General features: G+C 41.7%; 1 protein-coding gene across 2 annotated transcripts in view; it reads left to right on the forward strand.

Moving 5' to 3' along the window:
* Window positions 1-23,918, forward strand: part of PCSK5 (proprotein convertase subtilisin/kexin type 5) — a 670,507-nt gene that overhangs the window by 41,070 nt on the left and 605,519 nt on the right. The gene's annotated exons all lie outside the window — the stretch shown is intronic.

The following is a 23,918-nucleotide window of genomic DNA, read 5'->3' on the forward strand; positions in this document are numbered from 1 at the left end:
GGTTCTGATTTCTTCCAAAAGTTTCTAGGAGTTCCTTAAGCAATAAATAACTTTCCTCTCAGCAACCACTGACATCAATGATGTTATACCTGTCTATAAAATAGGCAGTCTTCTCACTGATCAACAGGGCTGTAAGGGTTTTTTTCACCCAGTAATTTATGGAACCACTACTTTGACCACCAATGTAAGAAGGCACATTTTCACCTAACACCAATGTAAGGGAGTACTACAGTTTTTATTGTCTCTTTTTAGTTATTATTATTCTTCTTTTATACTTTCATGATTATTACTGTAAATAATTTTGTCTTATAGAGCAGGGGTGGAGTGATTACAAATTAATCTCTTCTGGCTGTCTAATGTGCTAGCCACATTTTTTGTTCTTTTATTTGTATTTACAACCAACTGACCATGCTAATGTACTGCGAACTTCAGGTATAGTTAAGCAGAAGTTCCTTAAGACATGAAAATTTGTTCAAGGGTTCCACTGTGTTAAATAGCTGGGGAATGGATGGTGTGGACAAACACAATACTTGATTTTGGTGCCATAGGCTCACTTGCATTTTGCACTACACTGCTGGGCTGTAAATTTGTCTTACTTATTTAGGACAGTGGTTTCCAAATATTTACATAATGGGGAGCTTGTTCCTGTTACAACTGTATGATAAAAGGCATTGTTTAAAATGTGTGCTGTACTGCAGCATATGAAGCACTGGAAAGCTGGGGTCAACAATAAAATGTTTGAGGCTCACCCATGACTTGCTACCAAACATGTAATTCTTGAACAATTTAGTAATCTATCAGCTATCAACAACAACATTGTGCCAAAATGTCTACACTTTGCTTTTTTCTAACAGCACATTAAAAAAAACAAACATTGCCCATCTGATTTTGACCAATTATCCGCCAAAGGACTGCTTGAAATACAAAAACTGAGCATGTTTGGGACCACATTGGTGTGATAGCTTGCATAGTAGTCCTGAGATAAAGCACAGACATGCAGAGTATGTGATTTGGATGTATCAGCTAAGAACTGTAACGTGGAGATTTCGATTTAAAGTATTATCTAAACCAAAACTTTTTATATGTTGGTAAGTGTAGAAAATTGTTAAAACCCTTGATTGGGAAGGTTTCACTTTGTTTTTTCTCCAGAGATACAACAGGATGTGAGAGAGTAAGGGAACATCCCATCTAAGCAGTTGTCATAAGAACAGGTGTCCTCTTTGGAAGATTTCCCTCTATCTCTTGTTCTGGTAACAATGACAAAGAAAAACCTGACGGGTTTTTAACCACCTGTATATTTTAACCAAAATGGGAAAAAAAACCTTTTAGCTAGAGATACACCTTAACATGAATAAATACCAAAAACATATAAGATGATGCTTGCTTTTTCCCCTTGAAGAGTCCATTCACACTTGTGCCACTTTCCATGCAACTTTGGGGTCCAAATTCGCATGAAAAGTCGCACTTTGTTTCCCAGTGAATGCCATTCAAATCTGTGCGACTTCAAGTTGCAGGGACGTGAAAGTAGTTCCTTCACTAGTTTGGTACAACTTTTGATGCAACTGTAGTCCAGTGAATGTAAAGTCGGCGCAAAGTCGCACCACAAGTCACATCAAAGCCGCGCTCCAAAGTTGCACTGGAAATTGCACAACTTTGGAGACACGTTAATGTGAATATAGCCTTAATGCTATTTTGCTCTAATTTTTTACATATTTGCAATCATTAGAATTACAAATAGAGAAAAACAATGATTTTAACACTACATTACATTTAATATACATACAGACATAAAAGTACCTTATGTTAGTAATGCAGGTGAAAGTTAGAACCCGTCAGCTTTTTATTGCTCTCTGTGTCTCCGCTGCAGGTATTCCCCCTCTATCTGGGGAAGCCGTTGTCACCATGACAGCAATTTAGGGGAATTTTGTCTGATAGAATGCAGAATAGCAGTTTAAACGTGACAGAGGTTCTAATCCATTTTACCTTGTGATTGCTGTAATGGGTCAGTTGCATTTTTATAGTGTGTTAAGGTAATGCCTTAACCCAGTGATACTAAATGCTCAAATTTTTTTTTTTTTTTTTTTTTTCAAAAGAGGGTTATACTTACCTGCTCTGTGCATTGGTTTTGGTTTTACACAGAGTGGTCCCTTACCTCCTCTTCTAGAGTCCTCTTCTGCTTGAGTGCAGAGCACACTCTCAAGCCAGGATACCTGTGTCCATAGACACACAGCGCTGCTCGGCCCCATCCTCACTTAAAGTGATACTAAACCCACCGTACCAAAACCTAAGGATCCACACTACCACAGGACAAATAAAATATAAACTCATTTTTTTAGTTGAAAAGAAACCGCCATCTACCTTTTTTTTAAAGGGTGAATGCCGTGATCACGTGACCCCTACCTGTGGCTGGCAGTGCGCTCAGTGCTGACTTCTTTTTCCTCTGATGTCTCCTGTAACCCCTGACCCCCATTCCAGCCAGCGCTTATTGGCGCTGTGCCGGTCACATGTTCACACACGCACACAAAAAAAAGCAGCAACATATTTTAAAACTTAATAAAACGTTTTATAAAAACAGTAAAGAATGTGTGTTCACTATATATAGCGATCTGTAAACCCACAAGTTAATATAAAGTATAATTAAAGTCATGTGGGCAGAGTTACATGTGATTGACATTCTTTTGAACTTTCTTCACATGGCATATTCCTATCCAGTGAATGTAGACTCAGTTAAATGACACTGCATAATACAGGTAATAAAAATATAATAATGGTATTTTACTATTGAATAATTTATTATTAAATTAATAGTTACATGGATAATGATTCATGCAAGTATTAAAGATCACAACACACCACTGCAGTAGTGTGTAGGATTAACTTGTTTATGAGAATCAATGACTCTTGCACACATGCTTGTATGGGAGGCGGTGCCTAGATCAATCAACATGTGACATCCCACAACTGTAGTATTTTTTTATGGACTGAGCATGGAGGAGGAGGGAGGGACTGGGCTGTTATTTATGATTTGTATACACTCCTCAATGTGTGATGTCAATGCCATGTGACCTGCCTAGCTCCGATCAAACAGGAAATGTTTTCTACAGCAGAAGGCACCAAACTGAGCATGTGCAGAATGGCTACGGTTCAGTCTGTCTTATTAGAAGATAAGACGTGGAAATTTGAACAAGAGGAGGAGCAGAGGAGTCAGGACCAAACAGCCTTTTTACACAATACAGAAGATTAACCCCTTAGGTTCCACAGTGAGTATAGCAAGCATACTTTACTGCATATACAGACTGGTTTTACTGTTGTGGGTTTAGTAACACAAACCTCTTGCTATTCGCCTTTTCTACATAGAAGGTGGACGGGAAGCAGCGCCGATGTGGGCTGATGTTCCTCAATGTCTCATGTGCATCTCACAGAGTGCACACCACAGAGCCTGGTGTACGGTGTGTTGCCCGGAAACAGCAGATCACATTACCACTGTGTTCGGTCGATCACGTGATGTTTTACCATGTGACTACTGTGACCAATCACAGCAGTCACATAATCAACAATGAAACTGAAAGTAAAGATCGCTTCTCTCTGCCTTTCTTGGAGAAAGAAAAAGGCTGACTATGACCCTAAGAACACCATCCCTACAGTCAAGCACGGAGGTGGAAACATTATGCTTTGGGGCTGTTTCTCTGCTAAAGGTACAGGTCGACTTTGCCACATTGAGGGGCCAATAGACAGGGCCATGTATTGTAAAATCTTGGATGAGAACCACCTTCCCTCAGCCAGAACATTGAAGATGGGTCGTGAATGGGTCTTCCAGCATGACAATGACCCAAAACATACCACCAAGGCAACAAAGGCGTGGCTTAAGAAGAAGCATGTTGAGGCCGTGCAGTGGCCTAGTCAGTTTCCAGACCTTAATTCTATAGAAAATTTATGGAGGGAGCTGAAACTTTGAGTTGCCAATCGACAGCCAAGAAACCTTAAGGATTTAGAGAAGATCTGTAAAAAAGAGTGGACCACAATCCCTAGGAGATGTGTGCAAACCTGGTAACCAACTACAAGAAATGTCTTACCTCTGTGCTTGCCAACAATGGTTTCTCCACCAAGTACTAAGTTGTGTTTTGCTTGGAGATCAAAAACAAGCAAACATAGGCTATCACTCCACCAGTCCACTATGAATGCTACTGCCAGACTCATCTTCCTTACTAACCTTTCAGTGTCCGCTACCCCTCCCTCCACTGGCTTCCACTCACCAAAAAAAAAAAATTAAGAATGCTTATAATTTACAAACCTAGCCACAACTATGCTTCCAGCTACATTATTAACCTTGTTTCAATATACCAACCAAACCATTCTCTTCAGTCCTCCAAACACCTCCTGCTCTCTATCTCCCTTGTCACCTTCACCCATGTTCACCTCCAGGACTTCCCCAGAGCCTCTCCCATCATCTGGAACTACTTACCCTAATCTGTCTCCCTCTTAAATTGTAAGCTTGGACAAGTAAGGCCTTCTAACTCCTCTTGTATTGAAGTATATTGTAACTGTACTGTCTGCCTTCATTTTATGAAGCTCTACACAAACTTGGTGCAAAATAAATTCGGTAGTATAATAACAATAAAAAGCTGCTACAGCTGGATGGGGATGTATGGTGCGCTGAGCAGTACTAACATTTAGGGAAGTATGCACTCAGGGATGATTGCTAGCAGTCTACATTCCGGGCATTCATTCTTGGGCTTATACTGCCCTAAACATTAGTACCACTAGGTGCACCATACAGCTGTGGCAGCTTTCAGGCTCTCATAGACTTTTACAGGTTGTCTGCAGAGGGGCTGGGCGATTTGTCTGTGCCTTCAACCCACACAAAAATGCTGGAATCTCATGCACAGCTTATAACGACAACAACCTCCTCGATCCCCTACAGTCCGGCTTCCGTCCCCTACACTCCACCGAAACTGCCTTACTCAAACTCTCCAACGACCTGCTAACCGCCAAAGCTAATGGACACTATTCAGTGCTCCTACTCCTTGACCTCTCTGCGGCCTTCGACACAGTCGACCACCCCCTCCTCCTCAAAAAACTACACTCCCTCGGCCTCAGAGATTCTGCTCTCTCCTGGATCTCATCCTACCTGTCACAACGCTCTTTCAGCGTTACCTATAATGCTACCACCTCCCCCTCACTCCCCCTCTCTGTTGGGGTCCCTCAAGGCTCTGTCCTCGGGCCCCTTCTCTTCTCCATCTATACCTCCTCCCTTGGCCAACTCATACACTCTCACGGCTTCAACTACCACCTCTATGCCGACGACACACAAATCTATCTCTCAACCCCCCACCTCACCCCCTTGGTCTCAGCCCGAATCACACACCTACTGAGCGACATATCAGACTGGATGTCGCTCCACTTCCTTAAATTGAACCTCTCCAAAACCGAGTTTCTTGTCTTCCCCCCAGCCCGGACACCACCCCCCATTGATTTCTCCGTCACATCCAACAACGCTACCATCAAACCCGCCCTGCAGGCCAGAGTACTGGGTGTCATTCTGGACTCCAACCTATCCTTCCAGCCCCAAGTCCAATCTTTAACAAACTCGTGCAGACTCCACCTCCGCAACATCGCCAAAATCCGCACGTTCCTAACCCCAGAAACCACTAAACAGCTCATCCACTCCCTCATCATATCACGACTCGACTACTGCAACTCCCTCCTCACTGGCCTGCCTCGCCGCTGGCTATCCCCTCTTCAGTCCATTCTGAACACGGCTGCCAGACTCATTCACCTTTCCAACCGCTCTGTCTCCGCCACCCCCCTCTGCCAATCCCTCCACTGGCTTCCGATTGCGCAACGGATCAAATTCAAAATCCTAACGCTGACGTACAAAGCTGTCCACCATACTGCCCCGAACTACATCACTGACCTAATATCCAAGTACCGCCCAGCACGCACACTCCGCTCCTCACAAGACCTCCTTCTCTCTAGTTCCCTGGTCTCCTCCTCCCATGCCCGCCTCCAGGACTTCTCCAGGGTGTCACCCATCCTCTGGAACTCCCTGCCCCAACCCATCAGATTATCACCTACTCTCCTCTCCTTTAGGCGCACCCTGAAAACCCATCTCTTCAGGGAAGCCTACCCCACCCCCTGCTAACTTGCCTCCCTCCTCCACTCTTCCTACCACTCCATCCCCCACAGCTATCTCCTCCTGTGCCACCACCCCCTCCCTCCTAGATTGTAAGCTCGAAAGAGCAGGGCCCTCGATCCCCTCATGTTTTGCATTGTATTGGTATTGTTCTGTCACATGTTCTGTCTCCCTTTGTAATGTACAGCGCTGAGCGAACTATTGGCGCTTTATAAATACTGTATAATAATAATAATAATAATAATTGCTCAGTATGCATGAGGCCTAACAAACATGCTAGCTTTCATGTTAGGAAATATGCTTTTACCATATTTTTGCTCTGCAGTTGCTGCTTTCATATTATTTCCCATAGACGTTGTATCTATGTCTATTGTTTGTCATTTATAGAAACTGCATAACACTGATAGAATTAATATCACATAGGTGTGTGTACCACATCTGCCTGTGACAATTGAAACCACCTGTATCACATGGAAGCAAGACAGATCTGCTCACCAGCAATTGTTTTCATTCACTGTGTGCTTTCTATTAATTTGTGTAGACACAGAGAAAGAGCAGGGTGCTTCATTACCTCATCTGGAAACTAATACTACTGGGATAAGCAAACATTTGATGATTGCTCACACAACCCATTTTCCTTTGAATGGCTGGCACACTTAAAATGAAACACTTGCAAGTGTATTCATGGTTATCTTTGAAAAGCACATGGGCATACTATTGTGTTTGAAGCTCAAACAATGCACATTGTCAAACAAAGAGCTTTTTCAATGTAATGTCTTAACAGTGAAAAAGTTTAAAATAATTTTGGGAATAACAAGGTTTCCCCTCCTAGGGAGTAAGTCTTTTATAATTCAATTTTTAAGGATAGCTTAGCACTTAAAATACCCTTAATCGTTTGTGACTTGGCACTGGGATATATTGGTATTATAAATTTAGTTACCCTATGCATATGTAAGTATTTGACATTTTGCTGGTAGAGTAGAAACTGACCAAAGAGGCATCAATTTGAGACAGGCTGCAGTTATGCGAATCAGGAATCCCAATTTTTATCAAAACAAGTTTGTTAGAGGTTTGTAAGAATGTACTGTAGTGTGCAAATGATTAGTTAAGAACATTTTCTATTCTTATATATGAACAGGGATATAAATTTGCTCTCCCCAGCAGGTAAACACACATGAAAATGTGTACGTATGAACATGCCCTACTGTCTATTAGCAATCTTTCAACTGTTGGGACAACCCATTTTACCAAATGTGCATCATCCAGTTTGGGATTTATACTACTGTGTAGATAGAACAGAGGATGACAGATTAAATGTTTTCGCACTCAACCGTGATTGGTCCTTACATAACTAAAGCCTTGAGTAGATGATGTTTTGAATAACTCAATAAATGCAAAGGGAGCATGAAATTCTGGTTTTGTGTTGTGCTGTGCTATATAAGAATAAACATAAATTGCAACATTTGGCTGTATTTGGTGCTGAAACGTGGTTACATTTGGAACTGATTGAGTTCTAAACAAGCATTTCTTACTCTGGCACAGGGTATAGACAGTATATAGACAATTAGTGTGTAAATCTTCTCAGTGCATGATGAAACATGACTTACCTGTACGTTTTTACATCTGCTTTCGGGTATAAATAAAGCAGTATTAAACCCCAAACCAAACATGTCATATTTCAGTTTACCAATCCTTAGATGTGGCAGCAGCATATTTTTTAGGCTTTTTTCCCTCTGTCTTCACCTGATGATCTGCCTATTAACACACTTTCTGTATTAGAGTGTCCCCACTCCGGATGAAAGAGCACAGGGGGCACCTTTGGGTAGCATCATTGTTAATATGGATGGAGAGAAGTGTTAGGTGCACTAGTAGATTTAGATACACTAAAACTGAAACCATACTTCAGCTCACACTGCAGTTACACAGGCAGAACCGTTTTTTTTCTTTTCGGATACCATTGGTAAATGGGTTATCTCAACTCTCTTAACTGATACATTTGCAGGACATCTTGTTCTATTTAAAAACAACAGACTTACTGGCCAGATTACCAAGAGAAAATAAAGAATGCCTAAAAAAAAGAAAACTAAAGTAATGCAGCCATCACATCTAGGAATTAGTAAGCTATGATATGTTTGCTTTTGGATTTATTACCACTTTAATGTACTTTTCCTGTTCAATGTTTTTTATTGAAGAAAATGTTGAATAGCAACTAGGGCTATAGATAATTTTTTTATGGGGGAGGGGGGGGGGGGGGTTAGCCTTGGGTACCCAGAGGAAAAAAAAATAGGCAGCACAAGGGCCATGCTGTGACAAATTGTGGGTGTGGCAAAATTAGGAGTACAGCAATACTTCTCCTGTACTGCTGGCCGCTTGCTCCCTAGACCCTGATGGATGTCTCTGCAGGCTCTTGCCAGCATTCTCTCCCACCTCTGGGTCCCATCAATAACCTCTACTTTCTCAAACTGCTCCATGCTCTTTCCCCTTACCAGTGGGAGGGGCCAAATCAAGCTGCCAATGCAGTGAGAGTTCTCCTCTCCCACCGCGGTGTTCTAGTAGAAGTGCTATCATTAGAAATCATTGGGGCTCTTCACAGACTTCCTGGCAGGATCCCCGTTTGGTCACCTGGAGGGGAATTACGAAGTGGCATGTGGATGAGAAAAAATCATGCTAACAGTGAGAGGGGCTTAAAACTTAGTGCAGGTGTCAGGAGTGCTTAATGTAACGAGTTCAGGACCCATGAGTGGGTAACACAGTGCAGAGGTCTGGAATACGTTATTTACAGAGGTCAGGAGAATATAAAGTACTTAGGGCATGGTCATCTACTGGTCTTTAAAGGGTCAGTGCTTGCACATAGATAATTTTGCCCTTTTAAGTCACATGAGCTGTCTGGGGGAAGTAAAAACAGGTGACTGAGCTCCAGTTTTACTGCCCCCTGGTCACCCACCTTAAGTCTAAAATACAGCTGGAGGAAGCTGTTTACATGCTGTGGCTGTGATGCATTGTATCTCGGCTGTGAAAAATTTTACATGGTATGTTGACTGTTAAATTTGGCCATTCAAGTAAATGGATTGCTGTGCCACAACTGGGAGCCAAACACTTAGCTCGTGGTTGTAGCGCATTAGCACCATTATAAACTTCCGTTTGGCATTAAAAAAGGCATTTAAGGGGCAACAGGACTGCCTCCTGAACACCTTACAGCAGGCGCTTAGCTGCACTCTGAAAAGTGATCCACCGTGGATCTCTTTTCAGAGCTTTGGCTAGTGTAAACCCAGCTTAATAACAATCAGTTTAATGCCACCCATACGTCTTTTCAACATGGTGACAGTAAGCTGAAACCTATGCTACACAAGTAGTAAAAAAGGCAGGAATATAGGTGGTATTACAATGACTGTTATTAAACGGGGCTCAGACACTTTAAAAGCTCTCTGTTTTCGTGTACTTTTACTGGGTAAATTCTGTCTGCAACCCCCCCTTCCCAGGAAATTATTTCTCCCTCTTATGCCAAAGCAAAGATCCGACCCCAGCAAGAATCTCCTAAGGAACCCCAAGAGAAGATCCCCCACTGCAAGACTTGCTTTATACAAATAAACCCAAAAGCAACCTCCTAACTAAGAAACTAAGAAACACTCCTCCCACAAAGATTCCTTCCCCTAAAGCAAACCCCCTTCCAGAGGCAATTCCCCCAGTAAAGTTCCCACATGAAACCTCCCTCCTCCAAAGCAATCTCCCTTCCGACAAGACACTTCATTTAGACAGAAATTCTCACTCCCTGGTACACCTATCATACCTCAGATACAGCACGGCAGAGGAATTCCTCCCTCCCAGACCTAGTTGGCTGTGTCCTATGACACTCCAGAGCCAAGCGTAAGTCCTCAGCTAATGTTTATTTCCTTCATATCTGACTGCAGTGTCTTTGTAATTGTAAAGAAGCAAAAACAAAAAGTTGCAGCATTGAGACCGGATCACCTCATAAGAGATACAGGCGGGTGCCGTTACTAGAAATAATCACAGTCCTACTGCTGAGCTAATAGGGTTCAGCGGCCCAAGGCCCTGTGCAGCAGTCTTCTCCCCTCATCATAGCCTCCACTCCGACCTAAATCATCCTGCACTAACACTGAAGCCGCAGGATGAAGATTTAGCTGCGGTGATGGACATAGAACTATGTTTACCCATTGGTTGAGGAGGCAGTGGAAGGTGGGGCAGCCTGTAGGCTACAGGCTGACCCACCCCCTGTCTCCTCAGACAATAGGTAGCTGAAGCTGTCTCATACGTTACTTCCGAGTTCTGACATCACCAGGGATCTCCCATGTCCCAGCTGCTGTTTATTATGCAGCATGGAGCAGACAGGCTGTGTGCCTCCTGAAGCTGAAAGGCTACACTAGCCTAACTGCTGCACCTTTGATGGACACTCTGGGGAGGGGGGGTTTGAACCCCCCTGACCCCCCCTCTTATCTACGCCCTTTATAGCAACATATTTCAAAACTGGGATCACAATTCGAGCATAAAATGTGTCTTATATTAAAAAGGAATAGAACAACATCAGGAGGTTCAAAGTACAATAAACAGAAATTGAGAAAAAAACAAAACATATTCCAAGCCGAAGCTCCTGATATATCTAGATGACATTAAATTCACAATAGTTCTCTATTCATAATACAGCCAAATGGTCATAATTGTTCATAGAAAGGACAGATATAAAGCTAAAGAGAAAAGAAGAAAAGGAAATAGACCTATAGACCTCCTGGAGGTGCTGAAACTGTAGCTAAATAAGGAGATAGCTTGATTTGTATATACTGTATTTGGCCCAAGGGTCTCAAGTCTTTTCAAATTGCCATTTATTATACTGGCCAACTTTTCATGAAGCATAATCCATGTGTTTAACCCTTCTCAAAGAGACTGGATTTTTTCCATGCTCCCACTATCAAAAAACCGTGTGCTGATCCAATACGTGATACAGCCCAGAGTATATCTGCGTGGGGCGGTCCGCAAGTGATTAAGAGTACATTCAGAATTCCCCTGAGGGAAGATCACATTGATGCCATAAATCCAGATTAACTGAATGTGTCCTGTTTGCTCATTTTTAAGAGGAGTTGACTGGAAGCCTGTAAATCATAGATACTGTGTACCCCCCCCCCCCATTGACACAGGTCCTGAGTAATAAAAGTAAGACAGAAACATTCAATGGACTTTTTTTTTATTTTAATGGTATAGTATTCATAACTGTATGTTTTATTTTTAGATACCTTTCACATGTGAAAATGTTTGAAGCATTCACAGAAATGCAGGGGTGCCAATATTTTTGGCCAAGACTGTATAATAAACTTTACTTTATGGTACCATTTTCTATATGGCCAGAAAAAATCCTTTGCTACAAGAATTTTTGGTTTTGCATGTATTTGAAGATATGGGCATATAGGACAGAAAACCTTTATCCTTATATTTATACGAAGTCCTTAGTAAACCATTGTTTTGTTTTTTTTTTACTATAAAAATCTTGTGTTTAGGCTGTTATTACTGCTATTGCTGGCCTTTAAAACTTGTAAAGAACCACAATTATATATATTATTATTATATTATATATAGTGTTTATATAGCGCCAATAGGTTTGCTCAGCACTGTACAATAACATGGGGGGACAATACATGAGACAATACAGTAACAATACAATACACGAGGGGTTCGAGGGCCCTGTTCTTTCGAGCTTACAATCTAGGAGGGAGGGGGTAGAGGTACAGGAGGAAGTGGCTGTGGTAGGAGGAGTGGAGGAGAATGGCTGTTAGGTGAGGGTGGGGTAGGCTTCCCTGAAGAGGTGGGTTTTCAGGGAGCGCCTGAAGGTGAGGGTAGGTGACAGTCTGATGGATTGGGGTAGTGAGTTCCAGAGGATGGGGGAAGTCCTGCAGTCGGGCGTGGGAGGAGGAGACCAGGGAGCTAGAAAGTAGGAGGTCTTGTGAGGAGCGAAGGGTGTGGGTAGGGTGTATTTGGGTATCAGGTCAGTGAGGTAGTTTTGGGCAGCGTTATGAGTGGCTTTGTATGTCAGAGTTAGTATTTTGAATTTAATGCGTTGGGCAATCGGGAGCCAGGGAAGGGATAGGCAGAGGGGGGTAGCAGAAGTGGAGTGGTTGGTGAGGTGGATGAGTTTAGCCACTGAGTTCAGGATAGGCTGAAGCGTTGGGGTAGGCTGGTGAGAAGAGAGTGGCAGTAGTCTAGGCGTGAGATAATAAGGGAGTGTACGAGTTGTTTAGTGGTGTCTGGGGTTAGGAAAGTACGTATCTTGGAGATGTTGCGGAGGTGGAGTCTGCATGAATTTGCTAGTGATTGGACATGAGGTTGGAAGGAAAGATTTGAGTCTAGGGTGACACCTAGGACTTTGGCTTGCGGGGTGAGATTGATTGTGGCGTTGTTGGACGTGATGGAGAGGATGGGGGGGGGGCACGGGCTGGGGGGAAAACTAGGAGCTCGGTTTTGGAAAGGTTTAACTTGAGGAAATGGAGAGACATCCAGTCTGATATGTCGTTTAGGAGGTGGGTGATGCGGGCGGAGACTGAGGGGGTGAGGTGAGGGGTGGAGAGGTAAATTTGTGTGTCCTCAGCGTAGAGGTGATAGTTGAAGCCATGGGAGTGTATAAGTTTGCCAAGGGAGGTGGTGTAGATGGAGAAGAGAAGGTGTCCGAGGACAGAGCCTTGGGGGACCCCAACAGAGAGGAGGAGCGAGGGGGATGTGGCAGCGTTATAGGTAACACTGAAGAAGCGTTGGGATAGGTAAGAGGAGAACCAGGAGAGAGCAGAGTCCCTGATGCCAAGGGAGTGTAGTTTATTAAGGAGGAGGGGGTGGTCGACTGTGTCGAAGGCCGCGGAGAGGTCAAGGAGTAGGAGGACTGAGTAGTGGCCATTAGCTTTGGCGGTTAGTAGGTCGTTTGTGATTTTGAGGAGGGCGGTTTCGGTGGAGTGTAGGGGACAGAAGCCGGACTGTAGTGGATCAAGGAGGTTGTTATCAGTAAGGTGGGCGCTTAGGCGATTGTAGACTAAGCGCTCAAGGAGCTTGGAAGTGAGTGGCAGCAGGGAGATGGGTCTAAGGTTGTTCAGGTCAGTGGGGTCCAGAGAGGGTTTTTTGAGTATGGGGGTGATGTGCAGGTGCTTTAAGGGGGAGGGGAGATTGAAGATGTGGGTGCGGGAGCGGATGATGGAGGGGGGGTGACCGGAGGAGTTGAGAAGGGATAGGGTCCACAATAATCACTTACCACAATCAATAACCACAATACTCACTTGTGCTAGATGAACCTAGAAACGAAAATTAAAAAGTAAATACAATTCTTCCATCAAATAGTGTCCTTATTAAAGTGATACTAAAGTCTTGGTTTTTCTTTCTTGAAAAAAACAAACATGTTATACTTACTTGCTCTGTGCAGTTGCTTTGCATAGAGCAGCCCGGATCCTCTTCTAAGGTCCCCTGCAGGCAGTCCTGGCCCCTCCCTCTTGTTGGGTGCCCCCACAGTGAGCAGTTTGCTATGGGGGTACTCAAGCAGGCACGCTCCCGAGCCACGGTTCTGCGTGTCCATTCACACTCAGAGTATGGCTTGGCCCTACCCTCTCCTGATTGGCTCACTGGCTGTCATTGACAGCAGCCAGCCTTTGCCAATCAGTGGTGAGAGTCCTCAAAGAACCAAGGCTCTCATGGACATCATTGAATAGGTATGGGGATCAGGTAAGTGTTAGGGGGGCTGCTACACACAGAAGGTTTTTAACCTTCATGCATAGATATACTTTAATGCCCCAAAAATAAATTAAATTAAAATCAGTGATCAGTGCAAAAGTTTATAAACAACTCGTGCAAAAAAAAGCATATTATAAGTGCCTTAAAACCAGCAAATTTCTCCTTAAACTGTGCAAAGATCTTTATACAGCTTTCTTCCACCCAAATTCCTGTCCAGGAGCCAAAGGTTGTGTAACCATAATAAGCCTCCTCCAATGTGAAAAACCACGTGTTCCTGTGCATGCACCCATACTAAGCACTCAGCAGATATCTATGACCCTCTTAGACTAATAAGTAGGTCCACAAAAGCATCAATAAAGCTATTCTTTCAGTCAGCCTTCCAGGTCATGCAGGCAGTGGTTACCTTTTGGCTTCTATACCCTCAGTTCACTCATTATTCATATTGAAGCAGTAAGCAACAAAGAATACCATAGTGCAGTAATGTTTATTAAAAATCTATTAAAAACATCCTTGCAAGTGCGCACTCAAATTAATTAAAAATCATTACTAGCATTCATTCCGGTAATATTACCACAAACTCCAAGGAATTCAAGATGGCGCCTAGTTCTCTTCCCTTTCAGCGTGCCTTCAATGCACCAGAAGTTACATAGGCGGGAATGATGCCGCAATATATAACCCTTACCAACGTGTTTTGTTTGGCTTGATGTCGTCAGGGAAGGATATTTACCATGTGTCCTCTGTCCCCTTGTTTGCCTTTACTTCCTGTCTAATTGATGTTTCTATACCGAATGCTCTCTTTTTTGGCACCTAATAGAGTCTAACTTGGTAAACCATTGCTCATACTTTGTGAGGGAAGGAGGTTCCGAGTGACCAGATCTTACAGATTTCAAGAAACGGGAAATTTGATGGACATTAAAAATATTAGATTGGGGCATCTCAAGATTTGCGAGACAATAGCGCATGGTAAAAGGTCCCACATGAGTGTCCAATATGATATAATCTTTTATCAAGCTACCATTTAAACTTGCATCCAGACCTGGAGAAAATTTGGGATTATTGAATATATTAGCAAGCAGAGTGAACTCAGAAATTAGAGTTCAGAGGACTAAGGAGAGCGACAACATTGGAACCATGATCGCAGGTTAGTCTTTAGGGGATTCCCACATTGCAAAATCTATACTAAGAGGTTGAATAGCTTGCCATTTCATAGTTACACATTCAAGCTTTTCCCGCTGAGAATAAATCACGGAAAACTGTGTTAGCTGGGCAGTTTGATAATAGATCCAGTGATTGGGCACTCTCAGTTCTCTAAGGTCATCTAATTCCAATTCTAATAATCAGAATTATAGATATGATCATCATTGGAATAATGCTAGTAATCAGAACCAATATGCATACAATCAGCAAGATGCACAGCCACGCCCCCATTTTTTAGGAGGAGGACAAACGCGAAAGAGAAGTGTAAGAGCAGAGGACGGAGGGGAGGAAAAAGGGTTAATAGACCCAAAAAAAAGGAGAACATGATAGGGCAAGGTATATACAATCTAAGCGGGATCCCACTTACTGGAGAGGAGCTTGTTGTTTTGGATAAGGGTCTGAAGTTCGCACCTAAAACCAAACTCAACAAATTCCAAACGTCTGTGGATATACACAAATTTGTAAGGAAACTTTCCATTAAGAGACATTTCATGAGCAAAACGACGGGCTCAAACAACTTAACTACCAATTCCCATTACTCTAATCTTCATAATGCGTCCTTGTTCAACCCTCCACCTCATAAACAATCACATATTAACATCTTTAAAGAACTAGTAATGAGGGATATGGAGTTGGTTAAGAGACCTCATAATCCTAAAGACGTAGATATGGGTCTTAAATCTCTATTAAATAATAAAAATCTAGTGATAAGACCGGCTGACAAGGGTAGGGGTGTGGTAGTATTAAGGAAGGGGGACTATATGTCAGAGGCACTAAATATCCTTGGAGACAAGGATACTTACACTTTACTTCCTAAGGATCCTCTGAACATATATAAACGCACTCTAAAAGACCTTATTAAAAACGCATATGAACAACACGTAATAAACACCAGGGAGAAGGAATATTTATGCCCTAAGGCGCCTAGGCTACCGGTATTCTATTATCTCCCCAAGATCCACAAGGATCCTGTACATCTCCCCGGCAGACCTATAATAAGCGGCATTGGGTCCCTTTGCTCTAGAGCTGGGGAATACATAGACCATTTTCTGCAGCCGCTAGTTCAAAATACTCCGTTATATCAGAGACACTAAGCGGGTATTGAATGATATCAGTACGCTTAGTTGGGATCCCACACTTACCACATTTTTGGTAACAGCGGATGTGACATCACTGTACAGTAACATCGATCATAGTGATGGTATGTCAGCGGCTGAGTATTACCTTAATCTTACTAATAATATCTCCAATATGCATAAGACATTCATTCTGAACCTTCTGAATTTTACCATGAGTAACAACTACTTCTGGTTTGACAATAAGTTCTACCTACAAACCAGAGGCGTTGCAATGGGAGCGAAATTCGCTCCCAGCCTGGCCAATCTGTTTATGGCCAGGTGGGAGGAGGATATCGTCTATTCCAGGGAGTGGCCAGAATTGGTATTCTATAAAAGGTATATAGACGATGTCCTCCTAGTATGGCAGGGGGAAGAAACAGCCCTTATAAATTTTTTTGGCACACTCAACAATAACAGTCAGAACATTAAACTCACATACGAATATAGCTCTGAATTAGAGATGAGCGAATCGAACCTGGCGAAGTGGAATTCGTTTCGAATATTAGGAAAAATTCGATTCGTGTCAATTAGCAAACTTCGGATGCGCGAATCGAATTTTCCCCGATCGGCCGATTTTCATCCCTTCTACAGCCGGCAAAAAGTGTCCCTGCAGAGAGCTCCGCTATTTCTGACAGTTCTCTGACAGTTCCTTCACATTTACAGCAGTTGAAACATTGTATCTATTTGTTTCCATTTAGGATACAGATGTTTTTATTCGGAAACAAATAGATACAATGTTTCAACCGCTGTAAATGTGAAGGAACTGTCAGAGAACTGTCAGAAATAGCGGAGCTCTCTGCAGATACACTTTTTGCTGCACTGGAATTCTTCTTCATCCTCATCCTACTTCTTCTTCTTCATCCTCATCCTACTTCTTCTTCTTCTTCATCCTCATCCTTCTTCTTCTTCATCCTCATCCTACTTCTTCTTCATCCTCATCCTTCTTCTTCTTCATCCTCATCCTACTTCTTCTTCTTCTTCTTCTTCATCCTCATCCTACTTCTTCTTCTTCTTCTTCATCCTCATCCTACTTCTTCTTCATCCTCATCCTACTTCTTCTTCTTCTTCATCCTCATCCTACTTCTTCTTCTTCTTCATCCTCATCCTACTTCTTCTTCTTCTTCTTCATCCTCATCCTACTTCTTCTTCTTCTTCATCCTCATCCTACTTCTTCTTCTTCATCCTCATCCTACTTCTTCTTCTTCTTCTTCATCCTCATCCTACTTCTTCTTCTTCTTCATCCTCATCCTACTTCTTCTTCTTCTTCTTCATCCTCATCCTACTTCTTCTTCTTCTTCATCCTCATCCTACTTCTTCTTCTTCTTTTTCATCCTCATCCTCATCATCATCTTCTTCTTCTTCTTCTTGCCATGGGCCCCTGTACCGCCTCCTCATGCTGCTGCCAGGTCCAGAGTCTGTCATGGGTCCCTGTACGGCCTCCCATTGCTGCTGTCTCCATCGCCACACTCTGCCATGTGCCACTTTCAGGTCTCCTCACACTGCTGGTGGGTTCCATTTTGTCATAGGGTGCTGTATGGCCTCCCATTGCTGCTGCCTCCACCGCCACACTGTGGCTCCACACTCTGGTTTTGGCCCCGTGACTGCCCAAATGAGTGAAGTGTGCGGTGATTCTAAGATCGACGGCACTCATCTGCATGTCATACTGACTGACAGTATTATTTCTCTTCCCCAGCAGACTCCAAGGGCATTTAAATTAAAGGTACAGTGTTCTGCACTAATATAAAGGCTCTCTGAAGCCTAGAAACCCTTTTTATAAGTTAAATTCGCAGCGAATAAATTCGCATCGAATCGAATTTATTCCACAAATTCGGCGAATCAGCCGAATCGAATTTTTGAATAATTCGCTCATCTCTACTCTGAATGTGTGAATTTTTTGGATATTACCATCATTAACATAGGAGGTAAATGTATTACTGAAGCATATTTCAAGCCGTCAGATAGAAACGGGTACATCCCTATGGACAGTTGTCATCATCCGAAATGGCTAGCTGGTATTCCCAAAAGCCAATTTATGAGGCTAAGACGTAATTGTACTGAAAATGGGACTTATTATGAGAAGGCACAAATTCTCAAACAGAGATTTTTGGATAAAGGCTATTTGGCTGACTCCTTAGATCGAGACATCAATATAGTAGCTAATTTGGATAGGCATGATATACTCTCTGGACCACCTAAACAGAAAAAGGAAATGTTCTGCCCGTTCATTACCCCCTATTCAATACAGCATAAAACTATACGTCATATTGTGAAGAAGCATTGGGAAATACTTAGAGCGGATCCGATTCTTTCAAAAGTTCTCCCTCAAAAACCAGAAGTTGTTTTCAGGAAAGCCTTAACATTACGTAATACCATTGCCCCAAACATTATGGATCCCCCCGTACGCCCAGTCTTTTTCGGGAATTTTAAGGGTTTCTTCCCTTGTAAGAAATGTCAATTATGTAGACATAGTAAAATGTCGAAGGGGAAAATTGAGTCCTTCTCCTCTACTGTAACCGGTAAAGATTATGAGATAACTTCTTTTATTTCTTGTAATACACGACACGTGGTGTATCTTCTAGAATGCCCGTGCCAAAAACAGTATATAGGTAGAACAACGAGGAGACTCCGTGACAGGCTTAGAGATCATGTGTACAATATTAAAAGGGGCTTCCGGGAACATTCCTTATCAAAGCACTATAGGGATTTTCATCATAGGGCTCCATCTTCTCTTAAATTTACAGGAATTGACGTGGCACAACATCATTGGCGTGGTTCTAATAATACCAGACAGGTTTCACGTTTGGAAACAAAGTGGATTTTTTAAATGAAATCCCTGACCCCGCGTGGCTTGAATGTGGAAGTGGACCTTAATTGTTTCATTGACAATAGTTGACCACATATATCATTGAAACATTTGTACTACCCATCTGACAGGGATATTACTTTATTTTTAAATTTTAATTTTGTTTTAATTTTAATTTTTATTATTGGATGCTTTGGGATGTGTAATGTAATTTTCTTGTACCTCTGACTGTTAAACTAATTTTGTAGCTATAATAGAGTATTTTAAATATACATTACCGCTTTAAATGTGCCAGGTTTTGGAGCAGATTACTGAACTAGAATCTGTACCGAAACCAGTAAGGTATTTCAGTAAATTAGCGACCACATTTTTTATCTATGCACAGTATTATATTCAGAACGGATATTACTGTCATATCCGTTTAATGGGTTATTATAATTATAATTTTAATTTAAAGTTTGACCTATGACTATTCCCAGATAGAACACTAGGTGGTGCCTCTACATCTTATTAGTCACATAAGAGATGTATGGAGTACAAGAGTTTTTGTTGTATTGATTTTTTGCTTTTTGGCCGGTTTTGCTAGGACACTGGAATGGGTCCTCATATTTTGGGTGTCACCCCCAGTAAGATCGGCGACCGTACGGCCGTGTTTGAGGGTTTAAAGTTCTCTGGCAACTCTGGGGTTAGAACACTGGAGCTTCTAACCAAGAAAATGGCGCCGGCACATGTGCAGTGGGACATACGGCGGCCATTTTTAGCAACCCGGAAATCACCGGCAAAATGGCACCCGCACATGCTCAATATGCCGGTCTACGGCAAAATGGTGCCGGCTGGATTATGCATTTTTCTATCCTATATATAGGGCTAATATGGCGTCCGGCGTGCATGGCATCACCCTTACTGCAGATGTGTGTTTACACGAAACGCGTCTAGGAGGAGCCCCTGCACGCTTTGACGCTATGCCGCCGGATCAGGAGGTCCGGCGGCCCGCATTAGATGTATACTGGTCAGTGTTTTTGGGTGCTTTTACTGCTCATAGCAGTTTCATACTATATACACTCATTCATGTATGTATTTCTGCTCAGATTTTAATGTAATAAATTTATAGTTTTAAATACTACACTATGAGCACCTTTATTCTCCATATCTGGCACTGAGCCTCCATGTCTCAGCCCCAGTGATTTAGGTATTGCTGCAGACTTGATGAAGTAAATACTTGGAGATCAGATCGGTATCCTTTCTTTCACCACTGAGGGTCCATCAGAGGATTTCATTTCCGGGCTGTCTTTATTCAAGATCCTAGGATGCATGTGATACAGATATGCGTTTATTACTGGGTTTCTGGTGAGTAGGCAATCTATTCATATTATCACAACGGGAGACCGGATTGCACCTACAACGTCTGGTATTTCACTGTGGACTGAGGAATCCATATATTTATATTACAGTGGACTTATTTTAATATTAGTATTATTTGACTATATTGATATTATTTTACTGTATTTTTTCTTTGCCATTTAATTTGATGTAGCGCTGCACTCCTTGTACTTTTGAGTTTATTAGAAAGGTTTTGTGGTTCCTTTTAGTGCATTGGTCGCTTGTCGGATTGCGCTCACTAACTTATATATTTTTTAATTTCTCTTTTCGATTGGAGGAAAGAAATACCTTCCTAGCTAGTCTATGTCCTTTCCTTCCCCAGATGTAACAAATCATTTTTGCTTGAAATTCCATTAAATCTGCTCAACTAATTTAACAAAGGCAAGGATCAGAGGAAATAGAGAAGTTTGGCCAATATAGTCATTTTATCTGAATGAAATCTTCCGATCCAAGCTATGTCAACCAGTGACCGGCTAAAAAAGTGCTCCTTTAAGCGCTTATATATGAAAGTATAATTGAGCGAGTACAATTGCGTAGGAGAAGAAAGTAACACCCAAATAGGGAAGCAAAGCATCTTACCATTTGAAAAGGAAGTGATTGTGCAATCTCATCAACGTAACGACCAGAGCATTGATTGTTCAAAGCCATTCACGTTGAGTCCAGATATATCGTCACACTCACGCAAGGTACGGAGAATATTAGGAATAGAGGTTAGAGGGGAAGTAACCAATAAAAGCAGATCCACTGTTATTAAAGGATGCTTATGTTCCCGAGGACTACATACTACACCCTTGATATTCGGGTTATCTTGTATAGCAATTGCTAACGATTTATTTGTTATTGAAAATATTAACAGAGCCTTTACCTGTCTTAAGAGGGTCAGAATAATGTCACTGTAACCTAATTTTGGCTTGGGATTGGGAGTATAAGGATCAAAGGTCTCCAAAATCTGCAAAAGGGTAAGACCAAGACCCCAAATCAAATTCCTTTTGCAAGTCACTCGATAAAAGGAGACTTTCCTGAGAGGTAATACCATCCCATCGAGATAGTAAAAGAAATATAACATTAATTGCCCCCCTAATTTGGTCAAGACCCTGCCTACCGGGAATAAACACAACCTGATCATTATGAATATAGGATCCTATAAAGGAGGATAATCTATTTCTAATGCCCTGGTCAAAAGTTTGGGGTTGTTGTTTATCAGAGAGGGGCTGATAGTTTTCCACCTCTCCTGGATATTAATTTGGTTTAGGGTCCACAGAAATATTAGCCATATTGAAAGCAGAATCAAGAGAATCACCATTTCTAAGGGCATAAAAAAACTGTTCCAAATGGGGTACTAACACGTCCTTAAATTTCCAATAATATAGGCTAGGAAACCCATACAGATTTAGAGCTGATGTTCTTTGTGTTTGTTTAATCACTGCCAGAATGTAGATCCGGAAAGACGTATATCAGCTAAAAAAATCAGCACATCTATCAGAGTTGCCTCTCTCAGAAGCTGCGTATATTAAATCGTAGAACCGATGCAATACCACCAACATTTTTTGAGGATTCTGCAAAAAAGTTCTGTCAGGACAGCCAAATTTTAGAATTGTAAAGCTCCTAGTATTGGGGGATAATTTATTTGCCAATATAGTACTTCTTTTATCTTATGCATATAAAATTTAGTAGCAGTCCAATGGATACTCTGTTCTGCTTTCTGATTGAGCTCTAGTCTAGTAGTGTCTATCTGCTGGTGAAGTAAGGGGTTTGGTTTACACCTATGAGTTCTAAGAGGAGTCTGAAGTTCATGGTCTAACTTGTTTATTGCAGTCAGGCGTGGATACCTGAATAATCATACACCTTAGCGATGCTTTATGTGCTGCCAAGATTATGATGGGGGGATGGCATTTTCTGTGTTTTCCAGAAAATATTCTAAAATATTGTCCTAGATGTTCTTACACCTGCAAGGGTCACTTAAAAGTGATTCATTAAGTCACCACTTAAAAGAGCCAGTGATGGGAAAGGCTGCCAAGAGAGAAATTAAAACAATAGAATGATCTGACCATGCAGTTGTTCTTTTAGAGGCATTGTGAATGGTGGTAACCAGAGCGGATGCAACAAAGACATGATCAATACATGAGTACATAGAATGAGGGAAATAAAAGTTGCCATAGTCTTGTGTTGAAGGATTATGTTCCCTCCAGGCATCTATCAAATTTAGAGAGTGTAAAAGCTTGGCTATACGGGTTCTAACCTTAGGTGAATGTTTAAGTTGTGCCTTGACCGGGTTAGGTTTATCTAAACATAGGTCTAAATCAATATTGAAGTCCTTAACAACTTTAATGTATTTTTAATAGTAATTCTTCTAATGTTAATGTCATATGGGAACAATTGTCTTTTGAATTTATAATGTCTGTAAATGAACGGAATCCAAATTCCCTAAAGATGCCATGATATCTTTCAAAGTCAAACGGTAAAGGTCTCTGATGACTGATGAGAAATAGATGAATTGACAGAATAGTATAAGCAGGGTGATGGACTTGCATTGAGATAAAGCAGAAAACACAACATGTATGATAATAAGCAAATATCTCTAAAGTACAACTAAAAGCCGCTATATGACAATTTAAACAAGTACCAAAATGACTCATATGATCCCCCTCCAATGCCTTACAGCCTACAGTGGGAGGGTTTCAGCAATGGAGAGAATGGGCAGGTCTAGCAGCGGCCAGGTGCAGACTGATGAGCTACAGGCTTGTGAATCAACTACTGGTAGCCACATCCCTCTACCACATTTTTTATCCTACCATAGAGCAAGCAGGCACAGCCTACATGACAGTGGCATTCTCTGAATTCAGAAGCAGTTGTTCCACCATTACAGAAAGCTTATGTGGACTTTCGTGACAAGATCAACAAGTACAGTATATGTCGGAAATTGCAGGGGGGCTAAATAAAAACTTTAAAGTGGCTCTAAAGTCAAATTTTTTTTACCTTTTTTATGCATTTTCTAAATGCTAATAAAATGCTAACGCTCCTAAACGCTACTAAAACACTAATACAAGCCGGCAGAAAAACGCTATTATCAGCCTTTTTCATCCAGCACTATTTTTAGCTTATAAAACATGCTAGGATCCATGGAGCCTTAAGGTCTGAAAGCGTATCTGTGGACAAAATGTAAAATCATTATATTCATTTCTACAATGTATTTTAGTTACTTCTAGTCTACTTCTACTTTAGGTGATTGTAGCCTTATTAGTGCACATGCAGTAAGAACAGTACCTATGCACAAAGTTTTCGCACAATATTAAGGCTCCATGCACACTGGGCATTTTAATAATACTGGTAACTTTAACTGTGTAAAGTCACGTTAAAAACTTGAGTTTAGCTGTTTTTTTTTTTGTGTTTGCATTTTTTTACCCAAAAACTTTTGGTCAAAATAGTCCTTAAATGCTGGTTTGCCATGATTTACCATGTTTTGCCGCGTTTTTCAGCGTTAGAGCATTTTTACAGCTAAAAAACTCCTAGAAACGCACTGGTCCTGGGGTTTTTTTCCAGTCAAAAAAGGCCCTGCCAAAAAAAAAGTCAAAAGCCA

The sequence above is a fragment of the Staurois parvus genome, unplaced genomic scaffold (assembly GCF_062004578.1).
Source record: "Staurois parvus isolate SC_StPar_1 unplaced genomic scaffold, SC_StPar_1.0 ptg000549l, whole genome shotgun sequence".
In the NCBI taxonomy this organism is placed as follows: domain Eukaryota; kingdom Metazoa; phylum Chordata; class Amphibia; order Anura; family Ranidae; genus Staurois; species Staurois parvus.